Genomic DNA, 24,529 nt, shown 5'->3' on the forward strand with positions numbered 1-24,529 from the left:
TGCTGTTAAGATTCTTTTTGAAATCATCATTTATCTATGCAAACAATTTATACTAATTATATGGAAAGCTCTTACTGTCAGTTCATAGAAATCACCCTATTTATCATGATGTAAAATTATAGGTACAGTGTTCAAGAAGCATATTTTAAATATGGATCTACGTACTGTTCTTTATTTGATCAAACAAAGTCTTGATTACCTTAGAAAGTAACTGAAATCAAGAAAATAATTGTTCCTTCTCACTCTTACAAGTCTCCTTTTTTGAGAGTCAACTTAGTGTAATTGTCCATAAAATGAAAATCTCCATGAACCATTTTGAAAGCAATGCTACAGCCACTTATAAGAAATATAACAAGATAAGCACTGTGTCTTGGATGTACAGTTAGGATACCAATCACAAGGTAACTGTGTTTTACTGAGTATGCATGACAACAAAAACAGGTACATTTAACTCCTTCAGATTATTGTCTTCACGGAGGTAAGAGCTAATTTACACCACTGAGACTTTCACTGATTCTATCAAAGTTCAGAAAATTTCTTTGAAAAGTCTTAGAGTCTAGAGGAAAACAAAAATAAGAAAGCATAAAGTTAATTTAGATGGAAATTAATAAATTGTATTTAACATTTTTCACAGCTTAACTGGCAAAAACTACCTTACTGTAGGTCTGCTGTAATTTGCATGTTCTGCCATCAAAGACCCTTGGAAAATAATTGCCTAAGTCTTGAGTGTCGAACCCTGCTGAGTTGCCCATTGGACAACAGAGAGCGGTACCCAACCCAGAGACTGTGGAATGGGGCACAGATTGGGGCTGCAGCAACAGGTTTCTCTTTGCTCTACTATCCCATGAAATTCTGAATGTGTCCACGGGGCTTATCCAGTACAACAGAAGCTAATGAAAAGATATCATTATGTTCTCTCTTACTTTTTCCATCCCAATAGCGGTAGCTTCTGGATTGAGTTACTGATGGCAGAACATCATTTTTACCCTTTGAGTAGAAAGCAATAACAGTGTTTGATGGCATCTCAGATTTTAAAGCTGATGTTTTTTTCTAGAAGTCAACGTGGTGTTAAATCCAGCATTTGTAAACTAGTTTTTTTGTTGTAATAACTAAGCTATTTTAGCTCTTAAACCCAACTAATAATTGCATCAGCTTGCTGATAGGCTGAAGATAACAAACCTTCAGTTTGGCATACAGGTTGTCACTAAACAAAATATCTGTTTAGCAAACCATCAGAATTTGTGGATGATGGGAAGCAGATGTATCATTAAACACTAAATGGGAATATCATTTACAGTAGATGTCATGTTTCATTTTGATAAACTTCAAAAAAACCCACGCGAAGATACAGCCCTATGTATCCAGTGTTGAAAGCAATATTTTGAAAGGTAATGTTATGGTACTCTGCTAGGCTGGTAAAGCTAAGATTTATTAGAAAATATGATATATGGCCCAAGCATTACCATGAAAAGATAATGAAATGCGATCTGATATATGAGCTGCTATCCCATATGAAAAACTCAGAGAAAAGAAGCTGTAACAAATACAATCTTCACTTTGTAGAAAAGGCACACGAAGGGCAGGGACTTGACTGGGACCTGCCAGTTGTCATCAGCTGTTTGTGGACTTTGGGTTGCTGTAGACTGATCTTGCTTCATTAGCACTTACTGTCCTTGTAGCTGAAAAAATTGTTGCTTGTCATTTTTCATTTTTCATAGCCTGTAATGATCAAATAGATATTAATGTAAATAAGGAGACACAGCGAAACATGCTTGAAATGATTCTGTTGTTGGGGAAGAAAAAATCCTTCTGTTTACCTGTCACACTCCTGTCACTGTCGCTTGAGTGACAATTTACTACTTTTAATGCATGCATATCTCTCAGCTTTCCCTCATTTTGAACATTTTTCCTCCTTTCTCCTTTCTCTTCTTCCAGTTTAATCTCAATTTAATTTAATTTTTAATGTCAACCTACGTAGGATGCCCATATTCTAAATCACAACTTAGTTGGGAGAAAATACATGGAAATAACACCTTTCTTGAAGCTGTTCTAATTCCTGTCTCCACGGTCAGTTTTGTTAAGACTCTCTTTGGTTCAGATTTCCCCAAAATACTTCTCAACAACTATGTTTTTCTTTTTCTTTTTAGAATCCCTGTCTAGGTATTATAACCCATTATACCTTTTCTTTGGGTATGCACCCTATATCCCTTATTATCCATGTGAAATATGCAATATGTATGAAGCAAATGCAAAGCATACTGCATTATCATCATAATTAATAGTAAAGCTCCCTCTGCAGTGACTACAGATCTGCTGCTGGAAAGGTACAGAAAGACACCACTGGTTTGGAAAGTGTAAAGTATGATACAGTGATGGGTTATGGTTTGCTAGTGCAATTTTGTGTGAATTGTCTATTCCCCGTTTGCTACTCAATTTAAATAGGGTGAACACAGGCAAGAGCACTAATGAGGCCCTTCTGAAATTTTAGAATGATGCTCATTACTAAGACTAGAGCAAATATTTATAATTTATCATTGCAAGATGTTGTTAGAAAAAACAAGGATTTATATCAGAAGTACCAAACAGTGGTAAATTGTTGCCTTGTGGAACAGACCATACTCTCAATCTGCTGAAGTACAGCAGTGCAGTGTAAGGAAGCAAAGTGACAGACATGGAGTTCTGGCTTGTTGCCTCTGACCTGTGATGGAGGTCTGTGATGGAGTCATTCCCGTTGTGAACAGTGGTCAGATCAAGAAAAGCAAATTGCAGATCTCACTTGGGGAGCATTCTGTCCTTCTGATCCTGACAAACTGTATTGCTTTACCCAAACCTTTGATCCACAGCCCTGCTGGCAGTTTCCCAAATAAGCAGCAGTGGAACACAATGGACAATTCAGCACGATGTGCACAGGTTTAGGTGGGGATTGTGAGCAGACCATGAGACCATATCTTCTTATAGCAAAGGGGACTCCAGGAGGAAAACAAGGGCACTGAAATGCACTTTTGCTCACCAGAGCTGGATTGTTTATGGAAAATTATTAGGAGAGTGAGGGGAAGTGGCAACTGTACATACACCATGTGACATGGTAGGTTTCCAGATGAATTAAAAAGATCTTGAGGCAGTGAGTCAGCCTCAAGGACAAAAGGCACTGCTCAGTGTGAGACAAGTGTGCCACCAATAACGTCCTGAGGTACTGGGTGTTTTCTGAAGCTGCTGGGATTCACCAAACTGCCTGTGGAGCTGAGAGAGATGGACTTGCTGTGCTGATGCTCCTACCACCTAGCAGTGCCTAGCAGAGAACTGAGTGCTGCCCTGAACTGCACCTGCAAGCCAGCCACAGCCCCTGACTGTCAAGATCTCTGTATGAAAACAGAAAACACTGATTTTTTTAAGTGCCTAATGACCCTAGCTGACAAAAAGTGCTGCCAGAATGATACAGAAGACAGCAGTGAGGACAAGGATGATGGTTATGGATGGTTCTTACATGCAGAATGATAGATGTGCTCACTTTTTCTCATTATGCCACAAACTACTCGGTCCAGTCCATGAGCCAACTTCCTTCATGCTCTCAATCTCCTCTGAAGCTCACAGCACAATTAATGATAAATGAACATCTATCAAATTATTTTCACAAAAGCTATATGAGATCAATAGCAGTACAGTGCAACTGGTAAACTGTTAACTACACGTGACCAATCATGCTCAGAAGATGGGGTGGTTTTGTTGTGTTGACATGTATAAATTGTTAAGCCTTCACTTTCATAGTTTATGATGTCAGATGAATCCCTTGGGAAAGTATTTTCCTTCCGAATGATGTTTAAATGTCTATAATTCTGTGCTGAGTGCAATTTACCAACAATGGTAGTGCTTTAAGGCATAGAGTAGGCTCCTCTATTTCTGTATCAAGCGATTTGACATTTAGAATAATTTGTTAACTGCAGCAAAAATATATAAACAATGTAATTTTCTTGTAAACAGTTGCCATGTAAAACATGCAGTATAATTGGTAAGCTCTGTTGCAAGCGTGAACAATGCTGATTGAGGGAGACTTGTCGTGAACGTAGGTGTACAAAATCAAAAGCACTCCACTGGTTTGCATCTGCAATGGGTCTGCTCAGATGGGAAAGTAAAGGGCGGCTGCTGATGGAAATAGCTTTTTTAGAGCGGGAAGAAAAACCCCAACATTTTCGCCAAGGCTTGTTCATCTTCCTTCTGTCCGGATGTGACAGAAGCTGTTGAACCTGTGGGGTGCATGGCCCTGCCAGGTGATGAGGGCAGCAGTGCTGGGATTCTACAGTACAGCTATCTGGACTTGGATCCCTGCTTCCATGGGGAGTAAGGGTGCAAAATAGCCATGTCTGAGTATCAAAATGACTCGCTCTGCACCACCAGTCAGGGCTAGAGCCCTGCCAGCTTCAAGGTGATTGAGCGCCTGAGGGCCTGTGAGTGCAGCACAGCTTGGGTCTCTCTTCCCAAGGCATCAGCATGTATGACCTTTAATTATGTCCTTAGCAGTCCAGTCTGCTTTTTGTGTGCATTTGTGCTCCTGGAATAGAAAGAAACCCTTTGTTTCTGGTGACCAGATGTATAAGGATATAACCCTATGCATCTTATTTTTTACAAGCAAGTTGAGACATGCACTGCACTGTACAGCAATTCACAAATGCTTTGGTCAATAAAGAGAAAATATAAAATTGCTAAAAGCAACATATTCAAAGAATTTGCTTAGAGATTTATAGTGATACAATTCTTTCTTAGAAGCAGTTTGGAGGATAAAGCAAAGTTTTTTAAAAATGGCTGGTTGCTTCGTAAACTGCAGTAACACAGCATCTATTCATTAACTCATTGCAATCATTAATACTTTGTAGGCTCTGATTCATATGTAAGCTTCTGAGAGAGCAGAAAGAGGATTAATTCCTAGTGGCACATTATTCTGAGTGCATCCTTCATCTAGCCAGTAAAAAGATTCATTTTCCTCTCCTATTCACTTTGCTTTTTTGCAGGACTGTCTTTTGTGAACCACCTCTCTTTGCAGGGCCTAGTCCTCTTCTCGGTGATAACTAGGCTGCCACAAGCCTTTCCCATTCACATGCCCTCTCTTATTATAGCAGCAACCCTTTGTGGGTGCTATTGTCCTCTTTACTTCTATTTCTCTGGAATCAAAATCAAATGCTCTGTTTCTCCCAGAGCACAGTGGTGGAAACATGCTTTTCACAGAAAAGATCTGTATCTCTGGTTCCACTAGTTATCTGCTTCAGTACCACAGTCGTCATTTTGAGTTTATATTATGAATTCTACAACTATTCAAATTGTGCTTACAGTATATTTAGAGGTACATGAAACATTTGCAAGCACCTTATCTTTATTTAAAAAGAAAATAAAATTTTATTTCCTTCTCAAACATGGTCTTTTAGGGGAATAAGGTTTTATATACTCCTTGTGCATAGTAACTGTTGCTAGGGGTCCAGTATTTCTTCAGAATCTCCTTCAGCTGAGGTTTCATCTTAACATTTGTCAATGTGTTCAGGGAAAATAAAGCAGAGCATTGAAAAAAACCAACAACATCCCCCCCCATCATTCACATCACCTTAAACCTTTTACAGATTCAAGGGTTGCAGTAGCAAGGCCTTTTCTCTCTTCCCACTTAGGCATGGTGCATACCAGCTTTGTATTGAAGTAAATGAAATCACACTACTATTTTATCATAAAAATGTTTATATATTATGTTTTTTTTTCCCTGATCAAGCTTAATTATCAATCGGAAAATACACATGTAGCACACAGTGAAATGGGTGGGGGTTTAGCCCAAAAATTATGTGTTCAGGTTAATTTGGTCTCTGTGAAAGCTGAGATTTTGTAGAATTCAGGGAGCTTTCCTGATGAGCAGCCAAGATAGACCATGTGAGGCCCTATTTAACCAAACACTGCCCCACACACTTGAAGATGTGCTCACCTTCAAATGCACAAGGATTTGTGTAAATATACACTATGTGCTTAAATACACTCAGTCACTATGCTCAGGGAGACATAAGTGATTGCACTGAGTAGTTTTATTATCGAAGTAAATCAGATTTAGTTACTCTTTTAACCCCTTCAGAAACATCATGGCTACTCTTTTAAACCATGAAGGTCTTGTCTTCAGGCAACATAAAATGTAAAATGAGCATGGGAGTCAGATACTGGCCAGAGCCTATTATTTGCAGTAAAGAAAGGGAAGGATGAGGAACATGCATCTTCACGTTGGTTCTTTAAGGCCACGCAATGTTCCTACAGCAGCAACTTTTCCTGTTAAAGCTGAAATGCATTTACATTATTTTCAGCAAAATCCTGACTGTATTTCAGCAGAGATACAATCTAGTCCAATAGAGGTAATTTTCAAAACACAGTCACAACATAGGATTTACTCTTTTATTTAATTGGTTTAGTAGAAGATGCTGTTTCTCAAAAACACATTGTTGCTTTGTTTTTCCTTAAAAATCCATTAGCTTTTATGCAGGTCTTTAAATATTTATAAGATTTAAATAATCTTTTAAAGCATCCTCAGAGAAGACGTTGACTCTTCTTTTAGTTAAATGGTTCTTATTTTTCTGGTAGGGGAATTGTTTAAGTACTCAGCCAACTAATTCCCCAAATTAATCACAATATTTTTATACTCAAATGTCTGTTTTATGTAAGCAAAGAGAAATACAAGAGACAAACTTGTTATATTTATGTGTAAACTGACTTACTACTTGTATGATGGGGATGTTATGCAGTGATTCTGGGGCTGACTGTAAACTGAAGATGCTTTTAAATAAACACATCAGGAATTCACGCCCCTCTAAAAAATTATATTGTAAGAAAAGTTTTGCTTCAAAATATGTCTCATCTTCACATTTCTTCCTTAAAGCCATCTGAAGTGTTCCATATTTGCAAAATGGGTGCTGGAGAATAAGCAATGTCATCCACAGAAGAAGCATGACGTTTGTGGTGAAAGCCAGCATTAGAACCAATTCCAAAGATGAGCAACATTCCAACTTGCTCCCACCTCGTGGTCAAAGTGTGCTGTAAGCACAGTCTACAAAGGAAAGGTATGTATTTACAGCAATTCTAACTGTGTGGAGACTACCTTACACTTGAATTCTTGTGGCTTCAGGAAACACTTCTCCACAGAACATATTTCCTTCCCAGAAGTTCCTTGCACGGTCAAAATCTGGGACTGGGGGTGGGGGGATGGAAATAGGGTGTGTCTGTCTGTCTTGGATGCTTTTATACCTGTCCATGCCTAGCACAGGTGAATGAACAATGGCTCGTGGGCTGCATTTTTCATTTAGTTGGCTCCTGGTTGGCTTTATTTGTTTGCTCTTTTGCTGAGCAGTTTTGGTTTCTTTGCATGTTTCTGCTAACAGCAGAAGTGCTACGTCTCTGTAGAGTTAAACTAAATGCCAGGCTTAGGATGTCTCTTCAGAACAATTAATTGTGCTTTAGAGATATGGTAAAGATAGACTCCAGTATCATGCAGGTTCAACAGAGTTTTCCTGTATCTTTGGCTTATGCTGATCCCCTCAGCTGAAACCAATTTTTCTTGGGCATATCTTGCTGCGAAGCAAATCTGCCTTTTGCAATCCAGCCTTGTTTCCCCTGCCCACTGTATTGCCCCTGGCAGCTCTCTGGCAGCCACAGCAGTCAGGCATCAGCAGAAATCTCCTCAGTGGTGGGAAAGTAATTAACAAGAAAAAGCAAAATCATTCATGCACATGGCTGCACCCTAAGATGTTCAAAAAGGTGATTCATATTAATATTATTAAAACAAAACAGGCATTCTCTAGCTGTAGCCAACACCACTGTAATTGGTGTTGCAGGATATTTTCTAGCATTAATCTAACCCTGTGGTGATAACGATAAATGATGCTCAATTTTTTTAATCAAGAGACAATATTCTTGTTGGCTGATTGAAGTGTTTTTATTGGAAATAGCTTCTAATAATAACCTGTCTTGTTAGTAGTGTAAATTCTGCAGGCTAAAATCCTTTGATTCTCATTAAATTAACTAATTACTGTCTCACTGGATCGATGGATTTAGGAGCAACTGACATAATCTTGCTACAAAGAGAAAGCTGCCAAATTCCATCACTTTGCTTAAACCTATTACCCTTGGATCTGTGCACTGGTAGAAAGTTATCACCATGTAATTAATGATTTTAGTTGGTTGATTGCCATATCAAGAAGAGGCAAAGACGTAAGGTTTAAGCTAAACAAACAAAAAAAATGGCACCAGAAGAACTGCATGTGCAGTTTACTAATTCAAGGTGGTTTTTTACAAAATATGAAAAAATATTCATGGGAAAAAACCCAAAACACATGAAGTTCTGCCCACCATTGCAAGGCAGATGCTGTTAAGCCCACTCAGAAGCAGTGTTCAGCTGGCTGCAAGCAGCAAAGACTCCAGGTGGGTGCCCAGGAGCTGTGAGGGGTGTTGGAGCTCTCCAGCACACCACCAGCGGGTTCCCACGGGCTCCCACCAGCACCAGGCACCAGCTACTTGTACACTTGACACTTTGCCTCAGGGATGCCTCTGCTTTGCACAGCCAGGCAAGCAAATGTCAGGCTGAGGATCCCTGCACTGGGCACTGGGCTAAGGTTTAGCCTGTGCTCTGGACCTTGAGCCCCCACAGCAAGTGTTTGTGACACCATTAAAATTATTCCACTTTGCTTTTTTGCTTAGCTCTGCAATGGACTTTTAAGGGTCCTGTCCTATGCGATAAATATAAAAATAGGAATTCACAGGATTAGTGAGTCAATTAATCTCTAAAACAGTTGATCCATAAGGTAGGAGGACTAAATTTTAGAAGGTTAATGATGCAAATAGGTAAAGCCCTCTCTCAGCTGTGAGCACTGCATTACATCCTACTCCTAGCTTAGCTATCCAAGTGGTTTATTATGTTTGCTTGGCTTTAATCTATACATTTTAACATACTCTTAGTTGATTTTAATTTTAAACTAAGATACCCTGACAAAGCTCTTTCAGTATAATTAGAATTTTCCCTTTAGTTTGCTATTTAGTCATTATTTTCTTATTTCCACTTTATTTTCTGGTGGATAAATCCTCTTATTCATTTGTTTCAATGAAGCTTGAATAAAGGTCACTTAAATTGATTCACCTTTCTTATCTGCCTTGCATTTATTCTATAATCCTACCTTCTATTGTGTGGAGAAGAATAGCTTTCTTTTCTCTGCTTCTTTCTGCTAGAAGAAAAATGGTAACCTTTTATTAAATAAATCTGGGAAAGCTCTGCTCCAAATCCATATTATCACTAGCTTGGGGAAACAAATTATTTCACAAACTTAAAAAAAGAAAACATGCAGCACTTTTTGTAGTTTGCTGTTAGATGGTCTGAACTTACTGCCTCAAGCCCCTTAAATGAATGAGGGTAATACTCTGGTATAATTTGCAAAAGCAAATACAAAGCCTCAGGCAGCCAAATATAAGAGCAATTTTCAGTTGCAAAGCCCCGTGGAGGTGCAGAGCACCAGTGACCTCAGTGATGCTGGGTGCTGGGGCACACAGCCACCCAGTCTTTTCCCACTAGTCCCACATATTTCTAAGTTTAGCAGCAAACTCACCAACCTGCCTCTTAACACACAGCTCATCTTCTATAGCTGTACGAGATTTTAGTCTTGAAGGGAATATTTCTGTACTTGATTCCTAACCTGGAATAGATATTTATCTCTTTATGGAATAGACCAAATTATACACTCTCTAAAAGATTTGATATGAAAAGAATAATGAACTACTCAGTTTATCTTGAAAAATTATCTCAGTGCATATTTTCATTTTCTGTTTATAGTCAGTTCACAAGAGTGTCTATAGGCTCCTGCACCATTTTCTGGACACTTTTCTGTTTCTGTTTCAGAGAGAAGTGTTTTGTTTTGCTGGTGTTTTTTTTCCTAATCATATGATGTTCTGTGATGTAGGACAGGTTTTATGTGAAGAAAATTGCTATTTTCTAATACTGGCATGTTTAAGGAAGCAAGAGGAAGAAATGTAGTATTGAGCTATACAATTAGGAAAATAAAAACTACCCAAACCAATCTGTTAACAATATGTTCCCACATGTAAGGGTGTATTTTCCTCATTTGAAACAACTAAACCAGAATTGCTTTTTATTTTGTTGCCAAGGTTACTGAATTTTTAATAGTCTCTAGGGGGTGGTGGTTTTAACTCATTGAATTTCATCATTGTTTAATATTAAGAATATTTTGATAAAAGCTGTCTCTGCTGTGGAAAATCACTTCTTCCTTCAAAAACACCTAAAATTAAGTTGCCATTTTAAAACCACTGGAAAGAGAGGCCATGGCCATTTTCTGGCCACAAAAGTGCTGCAAATAGCAGAAAGGAGCAGTTATGCAAAACCACCCTCTGCTGGTGTGGGGCCAGCTGAGCCTGAAGGAGATGCCCTGGCCTGGCAGCACCACAGGGGTTCTGCAGGACTAATTCTGTGTTTGGTAGCCTGAAGTTTGCTGGGGGTTTGCAGCATGGATGCAGCTCCACAGGGCTGGTGGGAGACCTCTGGATGCACTTCAGCTAATCCTGCAGTGAGGCAGACACTGCCAGGGACAGGTCAGGAGGCCAAGAGGAAATGTGTCAGGCACAGTCACTTGGCACAGACTCAAGAGCAGGGAAGGTGACGTTCAGAGAAGAAACAATTTTTCAGATCAATAGCATAGGCAGAATACAGATAAGTGAGGGAAGATATAGAAGCTGTCTCCAAGACCACAGCAGCGATAAGAATACAATAAAATCTTACCTTATAATCACTGAAATAAAAAGGTGGGGACCCTGACTGCAGTGCAGAGACAGACAATCCCACAGAATAGTGAGGATAAAAGCTGACACTAGAGAAAGGGAAAAACACTCAGGACCCAGACTTGATCACCCATCCCAAAATGAAAGATAGGTACCAACAGGAGGCAGGATTCCTCCAGAAGCTACTGGGTACTAGAAAGGCAGAGGGAATGAGATCTCTGTTTAGATCTTAGCAGCCCTAGACTGCATAAAAGGGACTCACTGCCATTTTTTTTGTTTTAATTTGCTTCTGTAGTCACCTGCAGAAAATGCATTGTATCACCAGCCTCCCATGTTAGCATTCCATGTTCGTCTTGTCGAGGATGGGTGGAAAGGGCCTTCCTCCTCCATGCTGTGAGCAGCAATCAAGGTCACACCTGCAGAATATGAAAGAAAATAGGAGATAAAGTCAGGTGGGGGATAGGAATGCTCTCTTTTGTCTTGCTGTTATTCTTTGCTGTTCATACATGCCCAAGTATTTGAATCTAATGAGTCAAACTAATGCTCTGGCAAAATACAGTTTATAAGAAAGTAATATGCAGTCTGTGGTATTATACATTTACTGCCACCCACTCATCCAAACACACCCACGCTTATGTACATTGAAATGTTTTGACATTGATATAGGCAGTAACTTGAATTAAATGCTTGACTGAAATATTAACAAGCATACTTATTTGAATGCTAGCAACATTTTATCTGGCATACATTAGTCTTTAAGTAATCTGCATACTGTTTTATTATCATGAAACTATAAATCACTTGATGTGAGGCAGGTTACTGAAAGTTGATTGGGTTTTCAGGTATTTGAGAGGTGTCATTTACCAGAGGGATGCCATAATGTAGCATTTGTATGTGCTTTTTGGGACCAGTGGACAAGTTTGGGGGAACTCCAGTACAAGCAGAGTTCCTTCAATCTCAGGTGTTCTGAGGGAATCTCCAGAAGCTTCCACTAAATTCTCAGTTCTGCATCTAACTGTTACTCAAAGCTCACTCAGTTGGTAGTTTGTTTTACACCAAAAGTTTTTTAATGTCTTCAAGTCTGTTACCAAGATCTGGAGTAGTCACAAACCACAGCTTTAGCAGAACAAACATGATCCTTGTGTTATTTTTCAGGTCACTCTTCCCTGAAATTTGGTGACCAGGCTATTTGAATCCATGACATTCAGCCCACCATCCCCACTTGCCCTGTGCAGCAGTCCTCTTGCACCTGAAAAATACATGTGTGGAGCACCCTGTCAGAGCACTCTCAAGGCAAAATGGCTTTTTAAAACCAGTAGGAAGACAGACTCAAATAGGTTAGAATTCTCTTTTCCCCCTGGTAGCCCAATAATGTAAATGAAAACTTTTTTGGTTTCATTAGTTTTCAGAAAATTGCTTTCTTCTGACTGCCTTGGTGTTCAGCTCTGCAATGCTCTTCTGTGAGTTTGGCTGTTAAGCGATGAGCGCCGCTGTTCCAAACTGGAGCCACACTACTGGGTGCTGCTATAATGACCTTCCTCATGAATATGTATTGTCAGATAAGTAAAGCAGAATAAAGATTAGAAACTTTTAACACTCAAAACTCTCCAGAGCTTCAGCACTGGATATTAGAAAGGTATTCTGCTGCTTCAGGAGCAAAGCATTTAGCGAGCTTGGGGATCTTTGTGGTCCACTGTTGTGGTTTATTGGCCTCTAACAAAAAAGGTAGGCTAGAGGACCCATTTATTGCTCTGATAAATATTTTCTATTTAAAAAGCAGTAATGTAAAATGCAATAAGAATTTTGTACAAAATTTAAAAAATCAACCGTCAAGGAGTGGTGGACTAATTACCAAAAAAATTGGTTCCAGGACGCACCTGGGCATTAGGAGTTTGAATTCATTTCAAAATTAGATCAAATTTAATTCTGCACAGAATGGATAGTATTTGATATAATCATAATTAACATTACCATGTACTGTGCAGTGAGGGAACTCAGCTGATCATGCCAAAATTCATTCCTGAAATCACCGCCAACACACAAAAAGCAGCTTCCCCCACAGGCACAATGTTGAGGAGTTTTAAAAATACCTCAGAGTGATTTTAGAGTTATATTTCAAAAGTACCTACTTAAGTTTAGGAAACTATGCCATGCTACCCATTGCCTGGACCAAAGCTCTTTCCAGGATCTCTGATGTTGTGACTTTGTGTGGTCATTCAGTGGCCATCTGTCACTTATCTCATTTGGCTCTACATGCCCTCTGCTCTGCTCATCATCGATTCTATTTTATTTTCTCCAAAAGGAGAGACATAAAGTAAATGCAGCAATTATTTTACTCAGGTCAGGGGGGAAAAAGAAAAGGCTTTTGTTGCTGTAAATTGTTTATGTTTTTCTAAAATGCTGGTTAGAAGCAGGCAACAAAAGGAGAAATCACTTTATAGACACCCTTTCACACTGGGATCATTAAACTCAAGTCCACAGTTTCATTATCAGATGTTATTTTCAGAGAGGTAAAAGTCATCGGCAAAAATTTCCATGCTAAGTTTTAGTGCCACAGAGAAGGGTTGACTTTGCTGCCTCAAGTTTCTTGACCTTTTTGAGCTCTATTTGACTGTTTTGTCATTCTCACAAAAACTGCAAATTTTCCCTAAAAACCACATTGTCAGCAAGTCAGCTGCTTTGCTGCTCTTCTTCTCTCCCTTTCAAGGCTGACTTAGTCCTCTCCCACAGCTCATATCCCAGGACTGTTCTTGGGTTTCTGGTCCCATCCCGGGGCCCCCTGGTGCAAACTGAAGGAGTGAACCCAAACCCCTGCCCTGGGCTCTGTGGATAGCCCCACACCTGCAGCAGGCTGACCAGTAAACCTGCTTGTGATGCTACTTCTTACCTATATTCCAACCAAATACAGACTTCATAACAACACAGTATTAAAAATGGAAACAGAGAATTGTCATCTACTATTTTGATTAAAAACGATCTTCAAATACCTTGTAAAATCACCTTGAGCAGGACCTGTACTTTTTACGTCCTGTAAATTTAAGGTGTAGCAATGTTTCTGTTCATTAATAGCAATGTTTCTGTTCATGAATAGCACAGCTACTCTTGAATAAATTACATTTAACATGGTATTAGCATTTCATCAGTAATCAATAATTCCCTTCATCAAACTAATTCTAAATCTGGGAGGAAATTTACCTTATGCAGCTGCCTTCACCTTAAAGGGATCGTATTAAATTCTACCCTGAGGCAAAAAGTCCAAAGGGATTTCATCCTGAACATTCCCCATTTTCCCTGTTGAGAGGATGTTTTTGCCTGTTTCTGCAGCAGCCAACAGCAAACACTGGATCTGAAGTCCTTTCGTAGTAATCCAGCATGTCCTCTGAGGACGAATGCCTCCCACAATAACTACCCTAGGTGCATTATGTCTTTTACTTGAGGACTTAAGGAGCTGAGATCTGATTCAGTGGGATTTTTGAGATGTTGCACTCAATATTGCTACACCTAAGATAAATAAAACTGAGATTTGTACCTTGCTTTCCCTATATGTTGAAGAGGGAGGAACCTGTTTATATACAAACATATTTGTTCAAGACTGGGGGGGTCCTGAGTATCCTGGTCTAAAGGGTACCACCCCTGCCCACGGCAACGGAATTAGATGTGCTTTAAGGTCCCTTCCACCCAAGCCATTCTTTGATTCTGTGTTTTGCAATATTCAGTTCCATGTGCAGGCACTTGCATTTGGAAAGCAACATCAAGTGCACCTCTGCAATGCAAAGAGCTGTCTGGTCCACAAAATATTTCCCTATACCACCTGCTTTCATTTTTTCAGCTTTATTGTGCTAATGGAAGTTGTATCTCCAAGCACTTCTAGACTGCCCTAGAAAAATCCCAGCTTCATTTTGCTTTTACAAAGAGATCTTCCTAAAGATAGAGGGTCTCTGGATAACGCATGCAGAAACTACACTCATCTGCAGCATCTAGCATTTTTTTTTCTCCCATTAGAAGTTCCAGAACCACTAGTATTGTTCTGATCCTACTGGTTTTAGAGGAAGTCTGTATTTTCTGATGGTTACAGATTTCAGAATACCTACTCAGTATCCTAGCTAAACTAGTATCTTTGAATCCATCATTTCTCTGAGAAAACTGAAGAATGATTTCTTGGTTGATGTGGGCTCAACTTATGTAATGCTATTTTAAATTGAATGAAGTCTTACAATGAGGGTAGTTAGATGAATCTGAAAGTGAATCTTGTGTGAAGGATGCCACTTTTCCTCCACTATTTTTGAATGTCACGATGCACAAGTGTGAAAGAAGACTTGGAGAAGATAACTCTGTCAGTCGTGAGAACACAAGTAAAATAAATGCTCTCTGGCAGTGCTTTTTTACAACACTTACGGTTTCCCAAACAGTAATTTCTGTATTGCTGACTGATCTCCTTGTAAGATCGTGCCATTACACATGGCCACACAGCATTTGAGGACAAAATGGGACCTGACTTTTTTTTCCCTAAAGTCAGAGTATCTGCCTTAGTGAAAGGGCTTTCCTCCACCTGCTTTACACACTGTTCTTTAGCCTTGCTTTCTCATATTTTCAAATACCATCTTCTCACCTCTTAGCAATAGGTACATATATTTTGCTGGGTGCTCTTCCTTTCACCAGTAGCTTAAAACCCAAGAGAGAGTTATCTTTGTCCCACAAGCTGTCACACTGGGAAACAGAACCTGTCTCAGCCCATTTCTGTGGCTTTTCCCCATTTCATTCAAAGTAGGATCTTGCTCAGGTCATCTGCAATTATCTTTCTGTCAAGTGAGTCAACAGCTGCAGTATTTCCTTAATTCATCACCTAAATTGTTGAACTCCCAGAGAGCTGCTATTAGGACTGCTTGGGTGGTCACTCCTCAGAGGAGGCTGTGCATTTTTTTAAGAAAAATTATTTACACAGGTTTACAGTTGTGAAGTGATGTGGTAATGGAAGGCTTTATTGGCTTTCTATTGGTAGCAGTTTGAAATGTTTTGCTTGAAACATGCTTTCAAAGTGTTTCCTTTTCTTTGCATTTCTCCCTGCTCTGCCAGCTTTAAAATTTTCTCTCAAAGACTTCTGGGAATTATACTTCAGTGTGGGTTTGGGGCTTTGTTTTTGTTTTTGCTTGTTGTTTTTTTTTCCTCAAGTAAAGGTTTGCATTAAGAATGCCATTTGTTTTCCAAAATTAGAATGCGTTGAATTCCTAATTACATCAATTGGACTAGCACCATGTCATGAGAGTACAAGGAAAAAAAACAACCTTGTGTAAGGCTGCCCTGGCACCTACACAGTCAAAACCCCATTTTAAGAGAAATGTTGTTCAGTCTACACCATCTTACCCAAGCAGCTCTGAACAGGGAAAGTGGTGGGAAATGTTTTAATATGTCAAAATAATTTGAGGTGCAGCTTTTCTCATGAAAAAGCACCTTATCTCCTAAACTACATGGATTTCAGAGCACATGTACATTTACTTCATCATTTTCTATTAAGATTAATTTCTTGGAAAGCATAAAGCACAGGCACAAATTCTGAGAGAGAATCTTTAATTTGGAAACAGTTTCTGTTAAAAAACACCAAAATGTTGTGAAGCTTCCAATCACTACAGGAAAACAATTAATTGCGTGGCTAATAATTTGAGACCAGAGTTTTTTCAAGGATTGTTAGAGTTTGTTCGAGTAAGAAACTATATATAAATGTGAACTTTGTGTGTCAGCTATGTCCTTTAGTCAAATATAAATTTATATTCAATTAAGCAAGCAATAATCAAGAAAAGTCATACAGACAAAAAGACTAAGACCAAATCTAAGAGTATGAACTACTGTATGATTGGGTTTTGTACATCAAAATTATTTTAAGGATTATTATCTTTGAATGTAACTCAGTAAGAAAATAGTTTGGTTCTGGCCTTCAAGGGTTACGGTGCAACCTTGCAGAATGCACATTGCTCTAAGAACAACATTTAGCAGGGATTCTCAGTGTATTGCTATTGTACATTGTTTTCTTAATGTAAGCTTTTCTAGCCATGCATATTTTGCTACTGTTTTCTTTAGTAATCCTATAATCATTTTTCATTTATTTAAATACCTTGCTAATGCTACTCCTAGCAGTAAAAGCAAGTTCTAACTTATGGCTCACACAAGTGAAGTGTACTCAGGTTTGGAATCAGGCATTTATATTTAAAATATATTCAGTGTACTTGATGCCAATAAGAGTTGTTTAGGGAAACACAAAATTAATTAAGCGACAGATAATACACTTCACTATCTCTTCTTCAAAATGTCGAATAATCTCTGGGCCTGATTCTGACCTCATTTGCACTAATTTAATGTTGCCTAAGCTCAACTGACATGAGGGAAATTATTTTTCATCTACTAGAGAGTGCATGACACCAAAGATTCATTTTTATATATCATGCCTTTATATTTCTTAACACAGGGTAATGATGCTAAGCACCTGCTCAGAAAGTGATTGCTCGTTGTGACGATTCCCATTATACTAAAATATCACCTGGGAAAAAAAGTCATTGTTTCCTTTTAATAAGCAAGTTTTTAAACCAAATGCCTGTTAAAAAGTGCCTTTAATCTTTGCTACATAAATAGGCACATGACATTATGAAAGCCAAGCTTCTATCTGCCAGGATGCACAGAGCTTACCAAGAACAACTGCAAAGTGACTGCACTGACCAGCCCTTTCCCCTTTCCAGCAACACTTTCTTGAGGCCTCATTCATTCTGCCTCAATGAGACAGAATGGAAATGGAGAATGCCAATGCACACTAGATGGGATAATAAATCCCATATTCAAGTTTTTTAAAATTTACCACCACCACAGAAGAAACAGAAGTTAAAAATGCAAACAACAGACTCTGCCTGCTTATTACACTAAGTCTCTATCGTGTGTTCTGGGAAACATCTGTGGATCTGTAAAACCTGATCCTGCTCTTATTCTGTAAGACTGGAAGGACAAGGCAAAGAATTCAGTCCATTTGCAGTACATACTCATAGTAATACTTTTCTTTACCTTCATGAGCTTTATACAGAAAATAACACATTTTTAATGTGAAAATCAATAGAATTATGTGGGAAATAAGGGAATCAAGAATAAAGAAGTAGTAATAGCAGGTTTGGCAAGTTACTTAATGGTTCAATATGGACATGACTCGTCTCATTGTGTAGTTTATATATAGCTTTGTTATGAGCAAAAGTACAATTTACTGTAGAATTATTTTCTGGAAGGCATGTTTTATGCATCATGTACTTTCCTGGCACCTTACAACCATACTTAATCTGTATAAAATTAACTGTATTTATAGGTGATATCTAAACAAGCCAAACATGATATTTTTTTTCTCCAGCCTATTTCCAAAATCAGATACACGAACTTAGAACAGAAGAAACCCGAAGAATTTAACCTCTGCAGCCAGCTCAGTTTCTGTCTTATAATAAGGCAGATCACCCACAGAAAATTTCCTTTGGACTTCTTGAAAATTGAGCCCTATGGATCAACTGGGATGTGGCCCATCTCTCAGACTGAAAGGATTTTGTATGAGAGTATACTACAAGGACAAATAGCTTTTACCTATAAAAAAGAAAGAGTAGGTAATTTCTAAGGTATTTTACCTCCACTGGAACTACTTTTCCATGTAATGCAAAAGATGAATGATAATAATCAAACAAGTAATGTTATTGTATAGTGGTAAGGTGGGGAGAGTTCTCTGTTCTGTAGAAAATCAGAAATCTTATCAGTTGTCAAAGTCCATGTGCATTTGTCTTGTAGAATTATGCCTTCAGGTGGTAGCTAACCATCCTGCTTCTCAGTAATTGCTCTTTGGCTTATTTATCACAATGACTTTGCTATTGCCAGCGTTTGAAGAGTTTTGTGTAAAAGAAATTCGCATGTAATTCACCTTCGGTTATCTATGTATTAGTTGGCATTTCTTAACCACAGACTGTCTTCTTCAGGACACATATTTTCCTGATGAATAAATAAATATATATTTTTCAGGGTAAATATCTATACTGACATAAAAGCTATTTTAGCTGTTTCATATAATGACAAACTTCAATCAATACACAATCCAGGGACCTGTCTTGCCAAGATTCACCTTAGTTTTCAATTTGTTTCAAGTTAGACATCTTATTCACTAAGTATGCATTTATACATAGGAAGTGAGACGTGGGGTAAACAAAGTTTTCAATTACAGGCCATTACATATGGCCTATATGACTGACATATAACAACCATATTTGGTTGTCCTTTATGGCTGTTATATAATAACAGAAAAAAAAAAAAACAACAAAACAAAACTCTGTTTTTTCTCTTAGATCTGCTTTACTGCAGGGAATATTCATATTGGGTCCTCATTAAAAAATAAATAAAATGTTGAGGAGGGGGTGTTGGGGAGAAAAGTATCTCAAACAAAATTAAAGACGGTGATTTGAAACTTTAAATGTTACCCTTCCCCATGAAGTTGACAGGAGAAAGTCAGAGGGAAAAGATATGCTTTACAGTCTATTGTGTGATAAAGACATGGCAACCTCCTAGGAGAGAGCTGCCTTGCTGATAAAAGGAAAGGTTCACTGGCTGTCCATGCCTCACAGATTACAGCCCCTCACCTGAAGTGCTTCTCCCCAAACTCTCCCTGCAAACCCCTGTTGATAGCACTGCAGCCCAAGAAAGCTGGGCTTCAGTTTTGGGATAAGAAGAGATGGTGATTCATTACCATATAATGACCTTCCAGAGTGGGAGCTCATCTCAATAGTATATTAAAGCAATCTATTCAGGTATAACAGAATAAATAGTTCAAACTAGATCAAAAATCCCTGAGCCATACACTATTTATTGCCAATTGAAAGATAAGCTTCACAGAAGAAGCTACTGTATATTTGCCTTCTGGTATAAAACTATTTTTAAATCTTCAAACATATATTTAAAAACTCTTTCAAAGCCACCTGTCAGTCTAAGGTCCGTGGGAAGAATGGGCTTCTAGCTCAAAGCTTCCAACACTGAATAGCATTAGTTTTCAGCTTAACATTCCAGAATTTCATATATTAAACTTCATATAAATATATATATAACCATATACATATATATATTTAAAGTACACTGTCATGGCAAGAGGACTTGCTAATATTAAACTTAAGAAAATTGGGCAACATACACTCTAACAACAAGTAACCAATCACCTGCCTTATTTACAAACATGGTTCAGAAGTTATTTTTTGGCCATATACCCCCTTGCTATTACCACCTTGGGAAAGCAGTAGTTAAATTTAGGACCTGAAGTGGTAGTCAGAGATGAGCAACCACTCAGTGACAAATAGGCATGTATTAATATAATACCAATCTGTATTAAAAAACCTAAACATTTGTGATGTCTTCTGGAATAACAGGAACAACAAATTGTATACCAGTATTAGTGGCTGTGCTTACTCACGTGCATGCAGCTCCATACAAGCCAACCTTCACCTTACTTCAGAAAAAGATCTGTCTGCAAAACAGTAAGTAGAACTCTCCTCTATTGCTTTAGAGAACAGGCAGCTGAGTCTGCCACTGGAGATGAGAAAGAAACAGAATTTAAAAACAGCTTTTGCATATCACTATAAAGAGACTAGAGATCATAATTTGATTTTTTTTCTGAAACAAAACAGCTTTCTTTCTCATTCTATTTTAAAAAGTAATTCCACAGTTCTTGTAAAATGCTTTTAGAATCTAAGCAGTAAATGACTGGGTGGTGTGGAGAAGAGTTTGATAAAATGCATAAATGTGTAGGAATGAATGCCAAAATCCATATTTGTTACAGCTTATATTGTGGGAGGCATCCTTCAATTTGCCCATGTTGTGTTTGAATGAATAGTCTTAAGGTATAGCACAAATTTTAGGAAAGCTTTCTTCATACAAATTCCCAACACTTTTAGGCAACACTGCTATCTGCTGGGACCCTTGTTCAAACCATATTGAAGCACATAGAAAGGGAACAGAATAAAACTGCCATGGCAGCAAACTTGGCAAGAAGTCCAAGGCAAGGGCTGGATGGTGAACAGCTGAACCCCACGGAGGAGCAACCATCACATTGTGTAAGAAATCAAACTGTGGGCTTGTAGGGAAGCAACAGCTAAAAATCCTGCTTGAAGGCAACGGGAACAAATACTCTGAAGGAAGTTTCTCCATGTTCTCCCAACACTGATAGGTTTCTGTACCAGTACAAGGGCATAATCAGTGATAAAAGTTGTAAAACTTGTCTGAACTGCAAAACCAATAAATTCATGGTTTTCAACTGAAATAAAACCATTCTAGCAGCAGAGACAGATACTGTATTGGTCTTTCTAGGAGGTAATTTGTTCTGCAAGCCAAAACTCACTCAAGATACATGTGGTGTGATTGTTTTTTAAAAATTGTAGTTACCTGCAGAAGCAAATCAACTGTTATGAAAAGCTGAACATCTTCTCAACATGCCACCTAACAAGTTTTTTTTGCTAAGTGCTTTCAGAATAATTGTATTCATTCTATAAACATAATCATAAAAGCTGAAAATGTTAAAAGTAGGACCTTTTAAAGAGGAGGATATTGATTAAAATGAAAGCCACAAATGCTGTAAAGTAAAAGTATGCTTAAAAGCGTGCATACAGGCTCCAAAAGACTGAAGATATTACTATTTGTAGAACCAGTATGCTTTCAGCCTCATGAAGATTTGCTTTGGACCTGCCAGTCTATGATAAGAACACTGATGGTGACCAGCAGCCATGAAGTCTTTTAATGGCTCATGAACAAACCATGCTTAATTCTCTTTTGGGAAGTGGAAAAAGCTCAGAGGGGTAGAAGCATTGCACTACATAAATTCAGTCCATCCTGCTCTCTCCAAGTGTCCAGGATCAGCTTCTCTCCTTTACATGCTTCAGAGATACAGAAATGCTTGAGCTGGCAGAGCAGTGAATGGATAAAACCAACTCTAACTGCTTTCATTAGCTTTTACATACTCCACCACCTTTGTTGCTACCTCTCCCTGGTACTAAAGGTTACTGGCATTTATTCTTTAAATTAAAAACTCAATCTAACTTCCAGAAAGGGAGGTCTTGTTCCCTTTCATTTGGGATTGGGAAGCAGAATGGGCTCAGACTGCAGCACTTTAACATATATTTTCAATTTACTCTAGCGAGCACTAGACAGACTATATCAAATCAGCCGCAAACCAGTTGATATAAAAGAGACATTCTTTTGCCTAGATGATTATACCTATTAACACAAAAATTCATTTGATGTATATGTGAAGAATTCCAGCAGTTGTCTTTTTGATGTCAAGTATGAAAGAGAATACACCTCATTAAATGGCACATCAAAAAGATGAAAATGCAATCATTAATCTATGTTTTATGACATTCTCCTAACAATCTATTGTAGAAATCCATATTGCATCAAATAGCAAAAAAGTCCTGGAAAATTCCTTGCAGGGTAGAAGCATTCTTTTCTTTTCTGCCTTTGAAATTTCCTAAGTCCTCCATTTTACACCTGAAGATAGCCATACTCGTCCTCTTCTCACTGATGCAATTTTAAAGTCTGCACAGCAGAGTCAAGGTTAGAGATGTGAAATGTAAACACATATCCATGTGCTTAAATTCTTTGTTTTGGCAACAAATTACTGCGTTTGATCTATTTGGCACTCTGAGCATACTGAACTCTTGGTGCTGTGTGTATACCCAGCCCTAAATTAAAGCAGGCTAATTTCTTCTCTGACTCAACTCCCCTTTCTAATGTACTAACGAATGTCTCTACATCTGGTGACACCACCCCAACGTCAGAGTTAAATTGCATTAGATATTGTTTCTAATCAGCAAGGAAATCCATAGCTGGCAAGTGGGGCAGATCTCCATCCTCGCTAGTAAGAGAAAAATGGGCTGTAGCTTTGGGTCAAGTGTCCCTTACCAACTTTGATAAGAAGTATTGTAGTTGTGGACAGTTTGCCTGACAGGACTGAGCCTGTAGCACTCAGCTGATCATCTCTGCTGCTCGTGGTAGGGAAAAAGAATTATCTGAAGTTTGAACATATTTGGAAAGAATCTGGCTAAACAGAAATAAATCCCCCCCAGAAAACACTGGTGGAGGCAGAACAGAGGGGATACAGAGTGGTCAGTGCATCACAGGCTCTGCAGTAGCCACCTCCCAAAGAGCTGCTATGGAAACTTTGAGTTAATACAGTGCTGGATCCCTCACCTGCTTTCCTGGCTGCATCTCTGTGTCAGGACCTGTGATGATATGAGCCAGATGAGACACTGGAGACCTCATTTTCCAGTGAAAACCTGCTGTATCTGGCCACAGATATCTGAGCTCCTTTTGCAGTATTTGAGTATTGCACTACCTGGAGAACCCCAGCTTTTGTGGAGTTTGTTCTTAAAGAAAGTCTCTATTTGTTGTGGGATTGGTCTTGAAAGTTCAAAACTATGACTATATTTTCCAGTAGTTCAAAACCACTAGAGCACATAAAAACTCTAAAATGTACCATGTCTTTAAAAGTAAGATACTTTTTGAATAAAACAATTCATTAAATCCCAATTTAGATGTTTAATATTTGAGATTGATAAAACTGATTTGACTGTGACTATGTCCTGAAAGCAGCTACATGGATAATTTCTGACTTTCTTAATTTCACACAGATCTTGATGAATTTTCACCTGATGAAGAAGTGTAGTTCAATTCACTGTTGTACCTTTCCTGTTTTATTTGCATTCCCCGAATGAGCTATTGAACAAGTTTTCTGGCAAGAATGTTCACTTAAACAGAAGCTGAAAGCAAATATTGCAGGAAATTCATGGAAGATACATTCTTCTCTGACCTGTAAATGAGAATTTTAACACTGGAAATATGCTTCCAGTATAATATTTATCCAGTAACAATAATGTGACCTATTTAGGCTATTAAAATCAATCAATATAGTTGGAAATAAACTTGTAGATGTTCATTAGACTAGAGAAGATATTCTACTGAAAATATTTTCTTTCTAACAACTTAGTAAAATTAAATACAAAAGAAGGAAAAACAGTTTCAAATACATACTACCACAAGGGAAGAAGGAGAATTTAAGTTTTCAGGTTGCAGGATTTGTCAAAGAAAATTTTACCATTTAAAAATACTCCCATATTACCTACTTGCAGGGACATACATCATTCATTCATGAAACAAAAGTGATGTCATATGACTTAACAGGATAATTTGCTTTCCAGACTTCCATTATCAGATGCTGAGAATAATCTTGCAATATTTCTGAGATACCTGTTGTAATGCAAAATCTACTCAGAAAAATGTTAGTAATTCTGAATGAAGGAGAAATTCAACATTTCTCTAGTCTTTACAAAAGCTTATGGAAAAACAGTTTTCCATGTAATATACCCTTTTGATAGCAGTCATTTACATATTCTTACTACAAATACAGTACTAAATAGGGATTGCAATGTTTGAAATATCTGCTTTATGTCTGTAAATGGAAACCAAACCTACAGGTGAAAGACCTGGCCAGAGGGCACCAAGGTCTTTCCAGGCCCACGTGGGACCTCATTGAAGAGGAGAATTGTCCCTGAGACATAGACATTCCTTTCCCTCACCCTTTCAAGGTTTTACTACACAGCAGATAACAGTATAATCTCACCTCCTGTATTGACTTTGACTCAAACTAGAGCTCTCTACTGTGTTTAAATCTGAAATTGGCAGCAGACATCCACAGAACAGGTGGGGT

This window comes from Corapipo altera, unplaced genomic scaffold (genome assembly GCF_003945725.1).
Source record: "Corapipo altera isolate COAL_440 unplaced genomic scaffold, ASM394572v1 45, whole genome shotgun sequence".
In the NCBI taxonomy this organism is placed as follows: domain Eukaryota; kingdom Metazoa; phylum Chordata; class Aves; order Passeriformes; family Pipridae; genus Corapipo; species Corapipo altera.